General features: G+C 35.1%; 1 long non-coding RNA gene across 7 annotated transcripts in view; it reads right to left on the reverse strand.

The window, feature by feature from the left end:
• The window catches only part of LOC118152331 (uncharacterized), a 219,653-nt gene that overhangs the window by 136,577 nt on the left and 67,213 nt on the right, over positions 1–15,863 (reverse strand). For 3 of the 7 annotated variants that reach the window (XR_008480265.2, XR_004740999.3, XR_008480264.2), the window contains one exon: positions 11,526–11,574. The exons of the other annotated variants lie outside the window; for them this stretch is intronic. This is a non-coding gene — a long non-coding RNA (uncharacterized LOC118152331). The remainder of the gene's footprint in view (positions 1–11,525; positions 11,575–15,863) is intronic. 7 annotated transcript variants of the gene reach the window in all.

The raw sequence follows: 15,863 nt of genomic DNA on the forward strand, positions 1-15,863 counted from the left end.
GTTAAGGTTTGCGTGGGGACACAGCCAAACCATATCATTCCACTCCTGGCCCCTCCAAATCTCATGTCCTCACATTTCAAAACCAATCATGCCTTCCTAGCAGTCCTCCACACTCGTAACTCATCTCAGGATTAACCCAAAGTCCACAGTTCAAAGTGTCATTTGAGACAAGGCAAGTCCCTTCCAACTATGAGCGTGTAAAATCAAAAGCAAGCTAGTTACTTCCTAGATACAATGGAGGTAAACAGAAACACTCCAAATGGGAGAAATTGGCCAAAACAAAGGTATTGCAGGGGCCCTGCAAGTCCGAAATCCAGCGGGGCAGTAAAACTTTAAAACTCCAAGATGATCTCTGTTGACTGCAGGTCTCATATCCAGGTCACACTGATGTAAGAGGTGGGTTCTTATGGTCTTGGGCAGCTCTGCCCCTGTGGCTTTACATGGTACAGCCCCTCTCCAAACTGCTTTAATGGGCTGGCATTGAGTATCTGCAGCTTTTGCAGGTGCAAGTTTCAAGCTGTTGGTGGATCTGCCATTCCTCTGTTTAATAACAGAGGCTCTGACTCTCACACTTATGGATAATGATTAAAGGTCAGGTTCCAAGGCCTAAAGCATTTATCACCATCTGAGGGTGATAAATCTGGTCCCCTTGAGTAGGAGGTAGTCAAGCGCAGATATGCAAATGTTGGTCTAAGGACAAAAAACCATTTAGATGAATTCCTTTGCATTTCGCTGTTAACTGCCCTATGTTTCAAGCCTCAAGATAAAAGAACTAGCAGCCTTTGACCCATTCTCTCATGTGAAGCTATGTAAACCACCGGCCTTCCAAGGGGATTTTGTGACTGTCTCCTATAATCAACCCTAAAATTTTTCCCTTAATATTTTTGCCACCAACCTGACTGACCTACCACAGGTTTCTTACTAGGTTGCATGCACTTCAAGTTTACTGGCTCTGAGATTAGCAGAGTACCAGGATTTGCACAGGAATTGAAGTTTTTGTGGCCTAGATTGCCTTTCAAATTTATTTAGGATCTGAGAGTGCTTTAGCCCAGAATGTTGGGCTTAGCCAGAACTCAGGTTCAAGTCAGGTCAGGTTCTGACCACTGACATAGGTGACGATTCTCTGGCTAAGGTGCTAGGTAAATTCTGCCCTGGGTCCCTTTCCACTGTGACACGGGAACACTAAGTTCCAATGCAAAATCCCACAATGATGGTGTTCTCTCTCTCTCTCTCCCAAGCACAAACATTCCTTCTTTGCATCATGCAGCACTATTGGGTTGGGGGACAGATGATATAGACAATTCAAAACTATCTTATTCTGTGTGGGTAACCACCCACATGAGCCCCGAGGAAGGAGAGCTGGGCAGACACCAGGCACAATCAGTGCCTGAAGTATAACTTACTGCTCACTTATATCTAGCTTTTATATATATATATAAAAAATCATACTTAGTTCCATATAATCTTCCTCTATAATCATATGATGGATTGTAGTTGGAGCTGTACAGACACATTTAGTGCCGATTTATATAATCCTTCTATATAATCATATAGTAGTTTCTAGTAGGAGGAATGCCTAGAGCAGTCACAAAGCAGAAGCAAGTACATGGGAAAAACAGCCAGACCAGGACAAGAACCAATGAGCCAGGCAGTAGCACCCCTGCCTGAAAGGGCATACACTATATGTCAGGTCAGGGCCTAGATGGCAGCACTCAGTACCCTCTTAGTGGCCAGCTTGGGGCAAGAGTTATTCCTCCTGAAAAGGAGTTGCAGTACCTTGCATTCAGTTCTTGTGGAAAGTAGACTTCAGGCCTGAGATCCTGCAAATAACTGAGGGAGAAGAAACCTCTGGTGTAATAATGCCACGGCGGCTCTATACCCTGTCGGCGTTTCTCGCCACTGTGCTGGCTCAAATTATCCTCCTATAAAATATCTTAGAGAAGAGCACACTCTGTCAGTTCCCACTGCATTGGTTTACAGCATCTTTCTCTAGGAATCCTTTAAAGTCTCAAGACCTCAGATAAGAAGTGTTGTGCATGGCACTTATTGCACACAGCTCACCTCCTTGCCTCAGTGACTTAATAGGGGTGGACTCCCTTTTTTGTACACGACCCTCTATTACTGCACATGGCACAGCCCCCTACTGCCCAAGGCCCACTTCTCTGACTAGGTAACCTAATAATAGCGTGGCTCCCTTGCTTGCTACTCATGTGATTATGCATGCCCTATAATTAAGCCTGTAGATGACCTCATTCCCGACCCTTCCCTTTGTCCTGTACCTAATAAATGCAGATGCTTCTGACCATTCGGGGCCTTGCCAGTCTCCACTTGTAAGTGGCATGGCCCCCCGAGCCCAGCTGTCTTTTCCAGTCCTTCTGTGTCCTGTCTCTTTACTTCTCAGATCCAGCACCTCAGCACAGGGATAGGGGACAGCCCACAACCCTGTAGGGCAGTGACTCTGCACTCTGTTCAGTGCCTCTCCTTGATATGATGTGAAAATTCGATACTGTGATCACTCTACTTCATTTTGGCTCTTATGAAAGTGGTTTCTTGTTTGGACTGTTGTTGGATTTGGTGTTCCTGCATTTGGAACAATTGCTGGAGGGATTTTTTTCTACCTCCCCTTTAATTGCTATTAAATTAAATCTTTTCTTACAGCAAGATTTAGTTGAATATTACTTACAGTGCTTCTATTTCAAAAACAACTATTTTGGACAATCATTTTCAAGGTATACCTGTTTCTACAGACAAACATATTCACTGTGTTAGAACCAAGATTTTGACCTCCTTAGCTCTGCTTATTCCCACCAGCTTCTCAGGCCTCTTTTTGGCTTCTTAGAATGGTTAGCATTACCTTCCTAATGCCCTGGAACCTCACAGTAACTTTCCTACTTTGTAAAATCTAAACCATCTTCTCTGCAGATCCAAAAAGCTCCACACTTAAGAAAAACTGGCAAAAAAAGACTGCTGAAGTTGCTCAATGGCAACATTGGACTCGCTAGAACTATGACTTTCCCAGTGAGGTCCAGAGAGACTGTTCGGACTTAGAAATGCGAAAGACTTATTGTCTTGTTGAGTAATCTTTGATCAATAAGATACAGCCGACGAGAAGGAGCTATGATATCAATGGTTTTGACCTTCAGGCCTGAAAACTGTCCCAAGATTGATTTGTTTCATTTGGGTCTCTAGGGACATCCCTGTAAGACACAGCCCCCAGTTGTATTTGTCTCTAGCTCTCTTATATTTGCTCTATCTCCAGGCTTCACTTTTCTTTTGTTTTGGTGGTCCTCAGAATTGCACTTTTTATAAAGTAGTAGCTCACAAGATTTTGCCCCAGTTTCTGCTTTCTAGGAAATCTGTGTAAGACATCCATCTATTGGAAAATGCTCTTACTCTTTCATCTCCCAACTGAGAAGCACAGCTTTATGAATTGTATTCTACCCACTGACTTCGGTAAAAGTAATAATTTGATGATATATGACCTTAACGATGAGAATATTCCCCTTATAACTTCATGATATCTAGGAAGCAGGAGCCAAAAATTATCATGTTTAATGTATTTTTACTCAGATCAAATATACAATATTGGTTATATAAAATAGTCGTGTACTAGATATGTTTGTAAGACTACATGACTTTGTGTGAACTGAAAAAAACATACAACTATGTAAGTGTAGACATAAACATTAAATTTAGAGATATTAGCTATAATTGTTGCAACAATTAGATAAAATAGTGAGTATTTAGCTAGAAGTGACTTAGAAGAGGATGGCATAGTACAAATCTTTGTAAATTCAGAGTTGAAAAGCAACCAGAATTAGAATAGTTGACGCCTACTTCCTCTAATGATGAAAGGAATAGCCACGGAAGAATGGATGAAAATTAATAAGGAGCAATTGCTTACTTGCCAAAATCATTTACATATGTAAAGTAACTGTGATGATTTAATTATGAATATTGAAATTTTAAATTTTAATGCAGCATTTCAGATAAGTTCCAGTGTTCAGGCCATTGTTTAATGTGATGTACAATTTCTTAACGATTCTGAGGCAACTCAAATTGATTTATACTTAGCTCTGACATCAATTGTAGTAATACCCTTAGATTTTCTGTTTTTTTAATTCAAATATCCAATTAATTTTAAGAAATAAAATAACTGACTATATTTTTTCATTATTAACAATTATACTACCATTATCTGAGTCCCTGTTATCTATTTGTATTCAAATATTACTAAATCTTAACTTCTTAATTTTATAATACACAGTATACTACTATTCTTATTAAATAAACAAATCATGATTAAAAAATTACTATTCATAAAAAAGGCTAGTTTTGATGTCTCTTTTCAGATTTATTTAATTGCAAGGTGGAAGCATTTTATCAACATTCCATACAAACCAGAGGTCCAAATTATGTCAAACTATAAAATTCATAAACATGATAGAGATAAGTGTTCTTAAATAAAATATATAATTATTTAAATTGTAACAATAGTAAAAACAAGTAATTTGCAGCTAATCAAGTGACATATAATATAAAAAGTTGCTCAAATCCACTTATAGATACCATTTTTAAGGAACAATGCATACAGATTATTCATACATAAACACCCATGTGTTTGTATAGATAAAAGTATATGCTCATATTTATACATGATTTGAAGAGCATGAAGAGATTTAGACAGATGCTCACTAAGTTATTAATATAGTTTTGAACACCACAATTCCAGCTCTTAGTTAGCAACTTGAGCTTCTTTGCTTTTCTTCTTACTAATTGAATTATTTGGTCCTTGTCATTAATTTGTTCTTTATCTTCCCTCAAGGTATTAGTGACCTAATTAATTACTACAACTCTAAATACTACCTATAATACACTGATGGACATATATGTTTCTTTTAATTTTTTTTTTCTTACAGTACCCAAAAGCTGATTTATTGTTTGAGGTCCTGATGTGCTTGAAGTAACTAGAATCTTGATCTAGTAAGTGTAACAATAATACAGTAATAATCAAAATAAAACAATAACAATCACAGTTACTTTTATACTAATAGTATTACGTAAATCAGAGAAAGTATTCAAGAGAAATATCTTTATGCTAACAAATATACAGAGAGATCTAGACATCTTAATATTGTGAAAGACGAATATTTCTCAATGAAATAGGAATCTATAGTTTTTCCAAGTATAATTTGTAAAATTTGAGTACTGTCTTCCTGCTAATTTAGCATAATTTTGAAAAATTTTCTTATTTTTTTGGTTCCTCTGTTTTCTTAGCCTTACTGCAATTATAAAGAAACCCTAGATTTTTGGTTTAAGTAAATGCCATTTAACTATGAGAAAATAAGTGAAATGAATAAAAAACTATGTTCAAGATAAGGGAAAATCAAGTCTTTTGTTTTAGAAGCCAAATGTGGAATGATAAAGCTATACAGGTTTTAATATAAAGTAGAAAATTTACTATGTGCTACCTCAATAGCACATATTGGCATACATGATTTGTATACCTTTCCTTTCCATAAAATCCTGTCTACCTATAGAAAAAAATAAATGTTTATTCTGAAATAAATGAAATATGCAAATACTCCTTGAAAAATTGCAGTAAAAATATTAGAGTATTTTAAGTTTTTAATATTGTTTTTTGAGGCAGAGCCTTGCTCTGTGACACAGGCTGAAGTACAGTGTCATAGTCATAGTCCATTTCACCTCATCTTCCTGGGCTCAAATAATCCTCCTGACACTCAGCTAATTTTATTTGTTAATTTTTTATTTTTTTTTTCTGGAGACAGGGTCTCACTATGTAATCCAAGCTGGTTTTGAACTCTTGGCCCTAAACAATTCTCCCAGGTTTTCCTCCTAAAGTGCTGAACTTATATGAGCCACTGAGCCAAACCTATTAGAATATTTTAAAATGTAATAGAAATTTATTTTATTTTTTTGTAATTGATATTTATCATGCTACTAAATATTATTTTTCACAGAGAAAAGTTATGACAATACACTACTATATATCTAAAACCACTTTTACTAAATACTTCCATTTAGATTTTCTATGACATTTTTTCTTAAATAACAATTGAATAGAATAATTCATTTCTGTAATACCTCCAACATTACATTGTACCCTAGGAGCACATCTTGAATGCTAATAGATGAATATTGAAAAACACTAGTATTATTGGTGGAGTTCCTTAAGTTTTCTGTGCCAGTTGGGTTCCCAGCCCCCCAAAAATGGGGAGCTATTGATAGTCCCTATTTCATGTTGTTATAGTGAAGATTAAATTAATTAACACCTGTAAAGCATTTAGGACACTGCCTGAAAAAAATACTACTTTATGACTTGTCTCACATTCTCCTCCCCTTTTTGACTGCACCTCTTTCTAACAGCACTTTCTAAGATAGTCTTCACATAAGTCACTATCCATTATTTTCTTGAAACTTCTAGTGATATTTACTAATACTCTAAACTATCAACTTGCCAGGATTTTTATGATGTATTTCTACCAGGTCTCCAGGATCCCCTTCTTAGTCTAGAAAAAGTGTCACTGAGAGCTTGAGAATAAGAAGGAAGTAGCCATTATATTTGACAACGTAAAAGTGATATTCTGGCAAAAATTGTTACAGTGTAATCGACCTAACAAAAAAAAAGTAGGTAGCTTAATAGTGAAAGATATTTCTATTTTATCAAATAAACAACATGAATTTAAATTGTATTCTGAGAATGAAAAGGAATATGGAATGAAAGAAAGCTGAAGTGTTTATTGCCTCCTATTTACTAGGTCTAGTGGAGTTTGCTGTCTATTGACCTGAAGTCACAATTCTCTAGTGACCGTTTCTGTATGTATACTATTATGATACAAATTTCTACTCTACTCTTTGTTCCTTCAGACTCGGGGGTGGGAAGTGCTCTAGCTCTCATTATTCCTGGCACATGGGACTGCCCTTCGTTGATTTTCTTAAACTCAAACTCTCTCAAATTGTCAATTTTGAATGTGCTTTTATTTCCTCCCAGGACCCTGATTAATATAAGATGATTTTTTTTTGTTTGTTTATTTTTGAGATGGAGTTTCACTTTTGTTGCCCAGGCTGGAGTGTAATGGTGTGATCTCTGGAACCTCTGACTCCTCTGCAACCTCTGCCTCCCGGGTACAAGCAATTCTCCTGCCTCAGCCTCCCGAGTAGCTGGGATTACAGGCGTATGCCACCATGTGTGGCTTTAGTACAGACAGGGTTTCTTCATGTTGGTCAGACTGGTCTCATACTCCTGACCTTAGATGATCCACCAACCTAGGCTTGAGCCACCGTGCAGAGCCATATAAGATGATTTTTAAAAAATGAAATCTCAATGGATTTGTCTCAACATAGTCAGATAAATGATATGTTCAGGGACAAATGAATTTGGTAGAATCAGATAAGATGCAGTTGTCAAGAAAAAAAGCATAAAAAGTAATAGACCGTAACTGAAATGGGTGGGGCTTATTCTAGATGAAATAGTCAAGGACTGACATATGGGAAGAAGGCTACTTTCTGAGAAACAATTCGCCATCAAGGATGCTACTTCCATAGGATGTGGAGCAAAATATTCTAGGCAAAGGGAATAAGAAATGACTATAAAACAATAAATAATATGATAATTGTGCAGGAGCAATTGAAAGATTAGAGAGGCATACGTTTAGTGAGGAAAAAAAGTAGAATAGATAAGGTCAGAGGCTTAAGCAATAGCAGATCAGACAGGCTGATGTTGACCATTAAAGAGAGTTTTGAATTCTAAGAGTAGTATGAAGTAGACTACTAGATATATTTAATTAAGAAAGGATGTGCACTGATAAGCATTTTAAACAGATAGCTGGCTGCTATTTAGAGAACAGATTGCAAGAGGGGAAGACCAGCAGTACAAATATTGGCTAGTCTGCTACTTCCGTAGTACAAGTGAGAGATGATGGCAAAGAGAGGACATTAGTGGTGGAGTATGGGTTTTTAAATTTATTTTGATGATGGAGCTACAAGAGTTTCTGATGATAATATATGTGTGATTAGAAAATAAAGGCTTAATCAACTGGGCACATGATGATCCCATTTCCAGAAATAGGAAAGATTGGGGGAAAATAGATTTGATGGGAGGAAAAAATCAGAAGTTATATTTCAGTTATGTTAATTTTCATGTTAATTTGGTTATGATAAGTTTTACTAAATCAGACAAGAATAGAAAGAATCAATAATGTGTCTTGCTACATCTGAAAAAACTGATTGGCATAGAAAGTAGAAGAGATTCCAGAAGAAATCTATTTAGGGAATCTTAAACGGACTAAAGTTAAGACTCAAAAAAATATTCAATATTGCAGTTGAGTTAAACTGTGCATCCCTCCAGCAATTCTGGAAACCACACGGAGCATGTTGCCTACTGTATATCATTCTGGTTTAAGGAGGCCACAGAGGTGGGAGTGGTGTGGAGCAGGTAGATCAAGCATCACTGCAGCTTTCTATTAATAACAGAAATGTTCAAGACAATACACACAGCTGCTATACCAAACAAAAGCAGTTTTCTACCCAGAAGCAAATTCTCTGAATGACTGCCTCTATCTCTTGCACCTCTTTCCAGTAACCCTATTGCTTTCCAACTTATTGAACTACAATATAAAACTAAAGGAAACTATCAGTTTTACTATAAAGCTATAGTAAACTTTCATTCAGCTTTGCCCTGAATTCATAGAAGTCTATTAATTCACACTCTATAGCCAAGCCTGTCCCATCATTTTGCCTGTTTTCATTTAGAATCGTTTTCCTACCAATTTCAGAAACATCCTTAATGTTTTAAATACTGTTCGTTAGAACAGTATTTATGTTCTAAATACTTATGTTTAGAGTATTAAGTACTTTTCTCTCCTGCACTTCTGGGCTGAATTCACCAGCTGGACATGATTCCAGTCCACTTATAACCCAGGCTTAGAATACCCTCACATTCAGGGAAGGGGCAGTTATCATATAACCTCTGACTCTAACCTTCTATGGTGTTGTGATCTGAGCTACTGCCTGTAGCCTAATATACCTTATAACTAAGCTGCTAAGCTATACACGATTGTTTTTTACTCCTGTCAATGAAGCTGACTATATATTTCTAGTAAAGAAAAAGTTCATTTTAAAACCCATACACTAAACATCTCTGTGGAAAGATACAATTTTAGCATCAATTAAAATATAACTTTTGGTATGTAAGGAATTTGATCTTACCGATGTGTTTCTCTTAATTTCAGACAGTGACAAGACCCAGGATTTGTTTTTCTCCAAAATGAGAAATTATCCTCAACAACAACAACAAAACAACAACAAAATATGTTCCAGTAAGAATCAGAATATTTGCATTTGGCAACCCTGGGTGCTATGGTTTCTTTTTTCTTTTTATCATGAACTATAAAAACTTACCACAAAAGATTGATCTCCACAACCATGTATACTCTAGGTATGTGAACATAAGCACAATCCCAAAAGTCATTAGCCAGTCACAGTTTGGTATTTTATCAACATCATGGAAAATGATGTTGTTCATAAGTACCTGAATCTTATGATTCCATTTTGCAGGATTAATATATATTGCACTGTTCTTGCTAATACTCCAAAGACTTGTAGAATATAGAAAGGTAAGTTTGCAGGGGAAAAAAAGGAACAACAGAATAAAGAAGGAAACAGGGAATTAAAATAACTCCCTGGAATGGTAGAATCAGACAAGCAAAGGTAAAATATTAAAAGACTAAGGGCTACATGACTCCTAAGGGGAAAATGCATATGTATATATACACACATATATGCACTGAGATTAAATTTGATGATTTTATTTCATACTGTGTGTTATTTCTCTCCCAATCCTCACAGAAAATATTTCAGGGTAACAAATTGCTCTTTTGTGTTACATTTTAAACAGGTAGATGACTTTCAGATGTAGGCAAAGTTGATTCTAGGAAATATTGTGAGGTAAGAGAAATGTGTTTGAGATAAGGTATGGTCTCTTCTTCCTAAGTTTTCTTCCTTGCATGTTTTTATTTCATGCTAATTTATCGTCCTGAAATTCTCCAGCCTCACTCTTAATGCACAAGTTGCTTAACAGCTTTAAGTGGAGACACATGGAGAGCCCATAAACTTAAAATACAAAATGTGAAATCAGATAGGTGACAGCTGTGTTAATATGTCTTTTGCGTCTCCTTTGGGATCTATATTTTACTGGACACTCCAGATGCTCTATCTTTGGATCCACAACTACATTCCCGCTGAAATTATACTTTCCCCAGGTTTCTCTAAGTCAATGACTCAGTGCAACATTGATACACAATAGACTCATTATTGGAAGATATGAGAGTTTTCTACCAGGAGACTGGCTTAAGGACTCCTTTTTTGGAATCCAAACCTCTGTTGTAATCATGCTACAGCAGAGAATTTTCCTAGTAATCCTTTTTTTTTCTTCCCTTTCTCCTTCCATGTGTATCAGATCAACACTATGATATAAAGACCCTACTGTCCTTTTCTTGCTTCCTCCTAAAATGAATGCCTTGAATGTCTAATTGTTTCTTGCTGTCTGCCACTTGGTGGCCCTAAACTAATGCAAATAATACTGATATATTTAAGAAAAAAGGTGGAAAAATGAAGTTATGGGTGTTATTCATTGACTGGCAGAAAATGAAGACATTATCTTTAATAGTAGGAGGATCACCGATAAAGCATGACACAAGATGGCGTCTTAACTATCAAGGATTTATCTTTCAGATACTGGGAGAAATGGTGGAAGTCCTCACCTTTTCAGGTGCAATGATTCAGGCATTTTACATATTTGAGGGCTGACAAGTCATAACAGGACAGTAATACTGGTTGCTTGCTGCTCGTTTGAATAAACTTATTGAAGAGGGTAGGAAGTTATGTTGCTTAACAAGGAATTAATTGCTGTGACAAGCAAAAAATATACTTGGTCAAGAGCAGAAACTACTGACTATCAGACTGACAAACTGGTGGTGTTTGCAGACCTTCAGGTACATTTTTATGCCCAGCCAAACAAGATCTGTTATGAAAAAGTCAGGTCTTTGTATAAAAATCTGACCATAACACCTGATCTGGGGATATCTGTATGTAACTCCTGAGGATATCGACTTTGCAAATTTCCTTGAGCCCTCAGAGCTTGAAGACGTACCTCATCAGTCCCTATTAGGCCCCAACAGTACATTGTAGAGAAGACACCTTTTTATCACTAGGAAATAATTGCTTTTCTCAGAAGCTGCACCCAGGAAACTTAGAATTAATTCCAGCATAACCTGGCTAGGAGCATGCTGAGCCTGATAAATGAAGAAAGAAATGATAAACAAAAGGAGAAGTTGGAATTAGATATCATGAGCTGGCAAGGGCCGAGATAGTTATTCTGAGATTGGATTTTTTAGAGCGTTTAATCAGGGGACCAGAATGTCAAACTTGACAAATAAGAATTAGTAAGTAATTGACCAGGGGACAATTTATCAAAGCGGAAACTCCAGAGATTGGGACAAACTTACTATCAGGTGAGTCTCAGAAGCTGAGTGAGGTAGAACTGTGTAAGGTGATCTGGAAGACAAAGGAAGAAAAATAGAAACACAAAGACGTGGTCATGTAGAAAATGCATATAATGCAAAGCTAAAAAAAGAAAAAAAGAAAAAAATGATGAATACATTTTTACAGGATAGGCTTCAAAAATACACCCTGTACTATGACTATCAGTAATACACCTTATAAGGATATCGACATCATTAAGAAGTTCAGCAGTGACTGCTCTCTGCAGGTCCAGTTTGAAAATAAGAGAAACAGTCCTAAAATGAGGCTCATTAATAGTCATTGAGATTAATGGTTCCTAAAACATGAGAGGTCAAAACTACTGTAATAACCAGTACACCTGGAGGAAATGATGAGACATTACTCCTGTGAAGTTGTAGAGATGGTTGATTTACCATTTCTAGACAAAGTAATTTGGCAGTCAGCAAGGGTGCTACTAAACATATACAATCAAGTAAGGATGAGAATTAAGGAACAGGAGACTGAGGGCTGTTATCCCAATAAAAAGCCACAATCATTTGTTGAGCACCTTGACCTGGCCATTTTTAGATCAGAATCCCAGTGACTTAAAAGGAAGTTGGATCTGTCGGAGGAAGAACCGCATAACACCATGACAAGCACCTATAGAAAATGGCTTTATCCATCTGCTCTAAAAGTATTGAATACTGAAAAGAAAATACCCTGACCTTTCAAGGACTGTGTATATAGGGTATGAGTTGATACTGATACCCTGAGTCTCACAATATCATGCCTTCTATTAAAATGAAAACTAAGAGGGGGCGAACTAAAATTCCTATCTGAAGTGTTACATGTGAAATCATGGTTCTTTTAGAACCACCAGTGGCCTTGAAGTGTATTTTGAATATTTACTGAGAAATTGAAATAACCTGAACATTATCTCAGGGATGAGTTATCATAGTACGGAAGGTTAAATAAAACTTCTGAAATGTCCAGGAGAAAAATTATTGACAATCTACCTCAAACTTAAACATGTAGTGGCCACAATTTCAGCTGTTGTGCCAGATACTTTTGTTATGTAGTAATTTATTTAGGGAGTATTTTATTCTCCATTCTAATTTTAGAAAAAGAACAGATACAGTTTATGTTTATGTAGGAATGGACAAGAATATCCATTTTCAGCTCTGCCTCAGTCATATTAACTCCAGTGATAACTTGTAATATGAGAGATAGACACAAATACACACGTTAATACAACCACTCCAGTATTACTGAATTGTGACACTGTACCAGTAATATTCTCTTTATAAATTTGATTTAATGGTATAAGATGCAACAGACTATAATGATAACATAAAGAAAATTAATGGAAAATATTAAATTTTGTAGACATTATAAATGACCTATTTATAGCACTAGTGATACACATGCTGACAACATGGTGATAGTAACTCACCATTTTTTATTTAATCCTGTTTTTCTTCAATTTTTTCCTTATATTTTTTGTTTTGTTTTGTTTGCTCATTTTCTCTTTTCTTTTTTAACTGAAGAGACAGGGAGGGTAATATAGTTTAAATTATACTGTTTCCTATTAAGGTAAAAACTAAATTCTTTATGAGAAAAAAGTATTAAAAATAATTTTACCCCAACCCCTGGTAAAGTACATAGTAATTCAATAATGTTGAATTAAATCTTGCTACAGAAATAGTTAAAAATATCAAAAAAAAAAAAAAAGACTGCATAGAAGTTAAAGGAAGGTTAAAGATATGTCAGCTGAGGTTTTCATAACTTTATATTACTAAAATATTTTTATCTATGAAAATATGTTAATTTTAACTACTTATTTTGCAACTGACAATGATTTTGTATATGATTTAAGTATAACTGCTTTTGTCAATAGTGAATTCTGATTAAAACATTAAGATATCTCTTCAATGGATTTAATTTAAGTTTCAGATAGCATTTGAAATTTAGCTAGATTCTATTACTATAAAAATCATCATTATTAAGGATGAACAAGGGAGATTACAGAACACTGCCCATGCTGTGCAACACAGGGTTTACTCTTTTTGTCTTTCTGAACATCAAGGAATAAACTGAAACTGACCAGAAATCTTCATCCAATAAACATTGGATAGAGTTCAGTGGAATGACTTCAAAATTTATTAAGCAAAACAATGCACTTTGTTAAACTGTATAAAGTATTAGACTCACTCCTGTGATCTAAAACCCATCTGAGGGTGATAGAAAATATTTAGTCCCAGGGATCCTCCAAAACAGACAGGGTAATCAAAGTTTATCTCATTAGCCGTGTACACAATGTTCAATATTATAATTATATACCTTTTTTGACTCATCATAATCACCCTTAATACATATTATATTCTACAATTAATAATGGTGAAATTGAGACTCAGAGAAGGTATTTTTTTAAAAAAAATCATCTAATTATAAAATATTAGAACTATTAATTGATCCTTTCTTTTATGAATCCACCCCACTTTCTCTTCTAATATCACGTTATTCTTTTTTTTTTTTTTTTTTTTTTTTTTGAGACCGAGTTTCCCTCTTGTTACCCAGGCTGGAGTGCAATGGCGCGATCTCGGCTCACCGCAACCTCCGCCTCCTGGGTTCAGGCAATTCTCCTGCCTCAGCCTCCTGAGTAACTGGGATTACAGGCATGAGCCACCATGCCCAGCTAATTTTTTGTATTTTTAGTAGAGACGGGGTTTCACCATGTTGACCAGGATGGTCTCGATCTCTTGACCTTGTGATCCACCCGCCTCGGCCTCCCAAAGTGCTGGGATTACAGGCTTGAGCCACCGTTCCCAGCCTATATCACGTTATTCTAAAGCAAAGTAGAAAACAATACTTTTCAGATTTTAAAACGGTTCTTATTTTCAGTTAATCATTAAGGTTGACTTTAAAAATAGTATCATGCAATATAATCTGAAATTTCATCAGAGATAAATTTTGCAAATCTGTGAATTCAAATCTATGGAAATGTTCACAGATAAATTTTAATGTCTAATATCACAATCTAATATCACAGTCTACAGTCATTTTCTTTAGTATTATAATTAAGATATAGCACTACATAATTAAAAAATTTAACACATTGATCAAAGTTATGTCTATTACAGTGATAGAAACTATAACTTGGCTTTTGAGAAATATTTTACTATTGGGAAGTTTCACACAATATTGTTTTTGGAATAGGCAATGAAGTAACAGATATCCTGACTTTGTGTGATTTAAAGTAAAATGCATCATTTGGTTTCATTTTTTTCCACTAGTTTGTTTCACATTCTTACATAAATTGAGACAAATTACCTTTATTTCCTTAAAGAATGAATGACTTCACTCTATGCTCCTGTTTATTTATGTAACCCACCAGGATTTCTTAATTTAGCATAAGTGCTAGCACTTCAGATATATATCCACTGTGATAAAGAAACTGACACTAAGATTGTCACTAAGATGCTCCAAGATTGATGATGCTTCTTAAACATCAGATACCATTATCAATTCAAGGTCACCTAAAAGGAAATCACCAAGCTGTCAAAAGTATCTCACTGCTACTTTTCTCAAAAGAAATATTATCTACATGTTGCTCTGGTTAGTGAGTCATTTCCTATATGTAAAAATACAATGAAGACTGTATAATATAAAAAATTTTACAACAAATAAGCTCATTGATAATTCTTAAAGTAGAAATAATATCACTTTTCTCTTCCTTCTACATTTAATCTAAAAATTTAAGATGGAGAACAATATTTTTTATTGTTCACTGTAGTTGGTATTGTGGCAATATTAGATTGGAATATTTGTTAATAAAATAAGACATAATATATGGTGTAAATACTTTTTAAAAAATTCCTCACTGCATGTACTTACATGCATGTATTAGACTTAAGAAACATTAAAATATGTAGATCATTAAAAAAATTTAAATTCATAAGGTGGGTTTACAGAGTGATATTTCATGTAAGTATATACATATGTGTGTAGATATACACCTGTACTTGTGTATGTCTGTGTGTTATTTGGAATAGATACTAAATTTAAAATTTTATCTGACTTTACTTATTTTTAGACAATAGAAATATATATACAATATAAATTGTATATATATGTTTGTGCATGTGTATATATATACATGTGTAATCAAAGTTTATCTCATTTGCCATGTGCATTATGTTAAATATTATAATTATACACCTTTTTGAGTCATAATAATCACCATTAATACATATTATATCCTACAATTAATAATGATGAAATTGAGACTCAGAGAAGCAAAGTGTGTGTGTATATATATATATATACACATACACAATCACATA

Source organism: Callithrix jacchus, chromosome 3 (assembly GCF_049354715.1).
Source record: "Callithrix jacchus isolate 240 chromosome 3, calJac240_pri, whole genome shotgun sequence".
NCBI classification, from domain to species: Eukaryota; Metazoa; Chordata; class Mammalia; order Primates; family Cebidae; genus Callithrix; species Callithrix jacchus.